The sequence below is a fragment of the Petaurus breviceps genome, unplaced genomic scaffold, assembly GCF_028583685.1.
Source record: "Petaurus breviceps papuanus isolate PSGF00001 unplaced genomic scaffold, PetGlider_PUasm1.0 90895, whole genome shotgun sequence".
Lineage (NCBI taxonomy): Eukaryota > Metazoa > Chordata > Mammalia > Diprotodontia > Petauridae > Petaurus > Petaurus breviceps.
Window position 1 is genome coordinate 4,429,165 of NW_027187372.1, and position 7,642 is coordinate 4,436,806.

The following is a 7,642-nucleotide window of genomic DNA, read 5'->3' on the forward strand; positions in this document are numbered from 1 at the left end:
AAAGATTTGTTGAGTGGAAAAGATAATCAAAGATGGAATACGAACACTGTTTGGAGTGATAGGATGTGATTGCTACAAGGTATATTTTTATTTTATTTGTTTTTGCAGCCAAGGAGAATGATCATTGGACTAGGAAGGACAGGGCAAAAATAATGGGTATCCAAGATGAGTAGGGAAATTGTATTAAATCAGTTAGTTGCTCTAGATGAGTTTACGTAACCCAGTCCAGGTCCTGAAAGGTTCCACAGATCCTGAAAGAAGAGGTGAATGTGATTGTAAAGGGGATGATAATGAATTTAATAGGCAAGTCAACAAGCATTTATTAAGTGCCTACTATGTGCTGGACAGGGTGCTAACTGGAAATACAAAGAAAGGGAAAAACAAAACAACAACCAAAAATAAAAAAAACAGTCCTCACTCTCAAACAGCTCACAATCTAATGGTAAGTAAAGGCTATTGAGCTCAGTGGTGTAAGAGAACAAAGTTATGCCTGAAGAGATTATTTCCTTAGAAGGATTAGTTTCTATATAAAAATTCTTTAAAATAAAGCAATACATGCAATTGAATTTTGAGCATATTTATCATTTAATACAACACTTGGCATTAGTCAGTAGAAAAGTAAATATTTTATATCACAACTAACTCTTCATTTTTATATCTTGGTTAAGTGACTAAAAATTTAAAAAAAATCAATTTCCATCTCTCAACAAAAGTTTCTAAAATTCTATCATTTTTCAATCACATATTTTGCATGAGTGAGCATTTTCATTTTCTTCTTGCTTTAAATCAAAATATAAAAATACATTTTAGGCAGAACTGGATTTAAAATAGTATTTTTTGTTAGGTTAAGCCAAATATCACTAGCCTTTGTTCAAATAAAATAGTCCAAAATAAAAATCAAGTTTATATGTGATTATTACAGTCTCCCAATTTATTTCACTAAAAATCTTATTTACAATCAACAAAATCTATTAAATAATTTAACATGAAGTCTTGCAGATAATAGTAGGCATATGAGATCATGTTGGATTACTTCTTTTAATTTCTACACAATGTTCCACATAAAATATTCATAATTATTACATAATTGCTTTTATAATCTTACATTTAGAGTTTTCGTAATCAGAAGTAGAATAAAATTTTATATTTTATTATTACAATTACCTAATGTACATTTTAATTTGGAACTTTGGGGACAAAACTATTATTGTAAGTACTTAATGAATAAAACTATTTTTAAAAAATAATCTGACATTCAGTCAATAGACATTTATTTGTTTTTCAGGCTTTTTTCAGTTGTGTCTGATTCTTTGTGACCCCATTTGGGGTTTTCTTGACAAGGATACTGGAGTGGTTTGCTATTTTCTTTTCTAGCTCATTTTACAGAGGAGGAACTCATCTGCAAAACTGAGCACCTGCTCTCTGCCCGGCACTGTGTTAAGCTCTGGGGATACAAACAGGCAAAAGATGATCCTTGCTATCAAGGAGCTCAAAATCTAATGATAAAATTTTTGTAAGTGACCATAATTTCCAAGTTTGATTTTCTTTATTTTTTATTATCATAGAATCAGAGAGGTAGAAAGAGTATAAAAGTTATTTCAGATTTCAACTGCAACTTTGCCTCTGACAAAATCTCTGCCAAGTTCACTTATAGACTTGCAGTGAGGAGGGAGGTCATTCCCCCTGTACCTGCTGAGACAGCCCATTTTGCTTTCAGAATGCTTTAATTGTTCAGATGTTTTTCCTTATGGTTGAGCTAAAAGATGCTTCTCTATAACTTCCGCCCATTTTTCTTTGTTCTACCCTGTGGGGCCAAGCAGATCAATGAATAAAAGTAACAGAATATTGTGAGTTGCATTCTAAATTATCTTGGGGATCACAGCACATTTTTTTTTGTTTCTGTTGTAAGGAGTTTGTGGGACAAAAAAAATATTGGGAACCACTGGACAATATGGTCTCTTCCACTCTTTACATTTTTAATGTAATTCTATGACCTTTGCCCCAACCTATGCTTCCATCCCCTACCACTAATTTAGCACTCCTTTCAGGTAGCACTGGATTTTGCTACCTGAAAATATAATATCCCTGGAAAGCTTCTCTAATAGAAGGCATTCCCACTGTCTCTAATTCTCAAAGCAAGGATCCTTTGCTCCTCCCTGCTACCTCCAAGCTATTACTCTATAGCCTTCATTCAGTATACTTTCACTTTCTGTTGTTCATGCAATCTACCTGCTTCTTATTCTTGTTGGCTATTTCTCAACCTCTAGGATATTCTCCCTCCTTCCTCATGATTTCAAAATCAATTGGCATCGCCATCCTTCCTGCTACATCTCCAGCCATCATCTTCAGTGAGTTTAATAGCCCATGATGATGACCTTTCTGATATGCTGACTTCATAGCTCCATGAATTCCATTGGCATCTATCTACACTGATTCCTCTGACCTTGCCATCATTCTGCCAGGTTCCTGTACCTCTGACCATCATAATCCTAAGCCTTTGACTTTAAGGGATCCTAAGGGACAAGGGATGAGTCAGAAAGTACTTCAGAGGTGCTTGTGTATTCTTGATTCTCTCCCTTCCTATAACCTCTAGGAGATTGTCCCTAAAATCATACCTTCTTTCTCCTTAATTTTCTATCTTTCCTTATCCAATGCTTTAATACCTCCTGCTTATACACATAATCAGAACTCCTTTATCATTTAAAAATTTTTATTTATACTATCATATCCTCCAGCTATTATTCTATCTCATCTTTTACATAAATGTCTTAAAAAGTTGTCTATGCTCATTACCTCTACTTTCTCCCCCTTACAATCTGACTTGCTACCTCATCGGCTCAATGCAACTGGTCATTGTGAATGACTGTTTAATTGTCAAACCCAGTGATCTTTTCCCAGTCCTCATCCTTCTTGATCTCTCTATGCAGTTTACACTACTTCTTCTTCCTAAGTACTCAATGAGGAACCTGATTTAAGACTACATTTGCTGTTAAACCAAATATTGAAAACCTTTGTTCAAATAAAAGAATTCAAAATTGAAATTAATATATGATTATTACATTGTTTGATATTTTCCAACTTATTTCATTAAAACTCTTATTTATATTTGACAAAATTTACCAAATAAAAGAAATTTAACATGAATTCTTATAGATAATAGTGAGCATATGAGCTCATGCTGGAATACTTCTTTTAATTCTTACAGAATGTCACACATATTAGATTTCTAATTATTTTATCTCCGCAGTTTTATAATTTTGTATTTAAATTTTATATTTACAGGTAGAAATGTACATTTAATCATGTACATTTAGTTTTGGAGTTGGGGGGTAAAAGTTATCATTGGGGTTATTATAAGTACTTAATGAAAAAATCTAAAAACATAAGACAGCTAAGGAACATAGTGACCAGAATTCTGGGCATGAAGTCGTGAAGACTTGAGTTCAAATTTGGCCTCAATGTGTGATCCTGGGCAACTCACTTCACCTCTATCTGCCTCAGTTTCTTCAACTATAAAATGGAGATCAGAGATCATACTAGCACCTGTCCCTCAGGGTTGTTGTGAGGATCAAAAGAGATATCTATGAAAGTACTTTGCACAATGCCTGACATATGGGGGGCTCAAGAAATCCTTTGTTCCCTTCCCCATACCCTAGGCATTCTCTACTCTGTAGGCTTTGATAGCACTGATCTCTTCTAATTCTCCTGTCTTTCTGGTCACATTTGATGGAGTATCATCCATATCTCACCCCCTAAGTGTGAGAATAACCCAGGGCTCTGTCCTGAGTACTCATTTCCTCACTATATCCATTCTCTTGGTGATCTCATCAGTTCCCTTGGGTTCAACTCTGACTATGTAGATGACTCCTAGATATCTATATATTGCCCATCCTTACTTACTCTCCTATACTCTAGTCCTGCATCATCGACTGCCTCTGGGACATCTCCAATTGAATGCCCTGCTGGCATCTCAAACTCATGTCCAAAACAGAACTTATTACTTTCCCCCCTAAATCTTCTCTTCTCCCTAACTTTCTTGTTCCCTCTAAAATAAAACAAAACACCATCTTTCCAGTTACCCAGACTGACAACCTGAGGGTCATATTCAACCCTTCATTTTCCATCAGCCTGAATATTTAATCAATTTCCAAGTTTTGTTAGTATGGTGTGGACATCTCTCTTATCTATCTCCTTCATTTCATGCACACCAGTACAAACCCTCAACGCTTCTCACCTGATCTATTGCAATAACTTTAAAATTGGCATCCCTACTTTTAGTTTCTTCCCTTTCCAATTCATCCTCCACACAATAGCCATCTTGATAACCCTAAAGCACAGGTCTTCCCATGTCATTCCCTGCTCAAGAAGCTATAGCATCTCCCTCTTACCTCTAAGACAAAACACAAACTCGTCTCATTGACTTTTGAAACCTTTCATAAAATGGTTCCTGTCCACTTTTTCAGATTCATATTACTCTCCTTCGTTCACTCTAAGATCCAATCACACTGTTCCACTTACTGTTCCACATAGAAGATATTTTATCTCTATACCTTTACATAAACTCTTCTTTGAATACCCATTTCATGGAATTCCTAACTTTCTCCAAAGTTCAGCTTCAGGGGCAGCTTTCTACAGAAAGTCTATCTCAATTCTCTCTAGTTACTGGTTTCCCTCTCCCAAATTAGTCTGAAGCTATTTTATATTTGGTTGTTGCTGTTGCTGTTTTGTATACATTATTTCATGAGTTCCTTGAAGATGGGGGCATATTTTTGTTTTTAGTATTACTGGTATCTAGCACACTATCTGGTATATAGTAGGAACTTAATAAATGCTCATTAAATAAATGAATGTATGTAGCCTTTGCTGAATTTGTGACACAGAGTTATTATAGCTATGTCTCTTTTAATTTTCTCTTTGTGCCTAAGACCTCAGTCAGCGCAGAAACATGACCACATACACAAAGACTCCCATACCCCATCATATGCTCTAGGCAGGGTCATCACAACACGGAAGAAAATTAACCACTGATACAAAGATACTCCCAGGTTCATCTGACTTTCACAGTCATACTATTTTCCTTTCATGCATAGGTTGAACTTCATGTCTGTTGAAGTCCCTTATAATTTTCAAATTCGGAGACAATGATTCTATGATACTTAGCCAAAACAACGTCCCATTTGTTTTCTTCTCTCTTCCTTCCCTAATTGTAGTTATATGTACAAGTAATATGATTAGGGCCAATTTCACACACACACACAAACAAACAAAAAAACAAAACAAAACCAGCAATGAAAACTTTGTTTTCCCTTTCTTTTATGTTTTGGCTGCAGAAACAACCAAAATGGGGTAAAAGCCCCATTTGGGATGAAAATAGTATATTCCTTAGAGCTACTGGCAAGAACAGCTTACCTTCAGATATCTGCATCTCAGTTGTCCTGTTTTGTTTATTGTTTATCTAACACAATTGAGACAACTATACCCCCCATTATTTTGAAGTCTGAAATGATCTATGATACAGTCAGCAAGCATTTATTAAGCACTTGTGATATGCCAGGGACTGGGCCAAGTTCTAGGGGATATAAAGGCAAAATAAGTGCCAGGAATTCAAGAAAGGCAATTGATAACCCCTGATGTCAAGAAACTCATTCTTATATGTGTTCCTATTGCTAGAGCTTATTGTCTCATATCATGACTTTTCATTTCCCAACTCTTCCTTACTTAGCAAAATCAAAATTCTTATCTGACTTTTCCATCATTTCAACAGCATGCTCTCCAGCACCCTAGGCTCTCTCACTTCCCTGACTTCCTCCTATACCTGCTCATCTAACCCCCCAAATCTGGACAATCTCCACTACTTTCTCCACTCCCACTTCTTGTCTGTGTAGGGAAAGTCATGGAAAGCTGCTGACACGAAAATCTACTATAAGTGTATTTTTCATAACCTTATCTAGCCCTATTCTACTGAAAGACAATCCTTTTATAAGTCACTCTACAAATCTCTCTCCTCTCAAGTCCTCAGTCTATCCTGGCCATCTATATTCACAATAAATAATGCCCTACATTCATAAGAAGAATGAAGTTTGAATTCTCTCTTCCCCTTCTCATTATCTCAATTTTTCTGAGTCCTCGTCCATCCTCTCTTCTTTTCCTTCTGTCAGAAGAAGAGGTAGCTTTCTTTTTCATCAGAAGTCCTCCACTAATGCCACCAATTCCACATTCTCCCCTTCAAGGGTTTCATTTTATCCTTCCTCTTTATTGTACTTTCAACCTCCACCTCTTCCCTGGTCCCGTTCCATCTGTCTTCATACCAACTCAAGTCTTAACTAAACTAAACTAAACTAAACTAAACATAGCAAGGTAATGGTTCAGGTCAACCACACTCACTTAAATGTCATCCCCAAACCTGCAATTTGACTCTTTTCTGTATTTAATTTTGTCATCCCATTTTCTAAAACAAGGATATGATTTGATGATGTCTTTCTCGTTAATAAATTTCAGTCTCTTTCTCATTACTTAATTAACTTGATCCCCCATCCCAGTTCATTATATATTCATTATTTAATGAACTAGAGAAACTTCTTTCCTTGATAGTAATTACTCTTATTTTTCTATATAGGAAATACCTTAATTTCCTATGGGGAAATCAGTATGAAAATTACTGAATAGGCATCATTTATTAATAAATGGAGTCAATGGTAAACTTAAAGACAAAGACAATGATTAACAGTATTTTAATTTTGTGAAGCATCATAGCCGATGTCACTGCAAGCCTTCTCTATAACACCAGCTAATTTCACTTGCAAAAACTCATTCCTATACCACTCAGTTTCTCTCAACATACCAAGTAAAATCTCTTCCCAAAAATCCTCTTCATAAAATAAAGATGAAAACACCTTCTTCAGGAAAAGATCTTTCTATCTCTTTTTTCCTTATCTACTTCACCTTCTCTCCAGCCACAACAGGAAACAGTATCTTCAGCTTCTCTCAAGCTATCGCTTTTAATAATCTTTCTTCGTAGCTTATTTCATCCTCTTGAATCAAAAATAAAACAAGCAAAAAAAACACATACTCTCTCCCTGACTCCAGAGGGAGAAACACCCCACAGCAAATTTTTTTTCAGCTGACACTTCAAAACATCCAACACATACATTCCCCTCTTAGCATTCCATTTGGCTTTTAAAGATACAATAGCAGTATAGTCATTTGAAACAGGGGTTACACTGAAAAAAAAATACAACTTTTTCCTTGGCCCTACCACCCAACTTGTTCTTTAAAATTCTTATTATGGGGGCGGCCAGGTAGCACAGCGAGTAAGAGCACCGGTTCCAGTGTCGGGATGACCTGGAGATCGAATCCCAGGCTCAGACACTTAGCACCCACCCAGAAGGTTACCTGACTGTGTAACCTTGAGTTACTTACCCCAATTGCTTAGGGGTGGCCAGGTGGCTCAGCCAGTAAGAGCAACGGCTCCAGTGTCTGGATGACCTGGGGATCAAATCTGGGCTCAGATACTCAGCACCACACCCAGAAATAACTGTCCGTGTAACCTTGAGCAAGTTACTTAACCCCAATTGCTAAAAAATAATAATAATAATAATAATAAAATAAATAAAATTCTTATTATGGCCTTTGTTTTTCACAC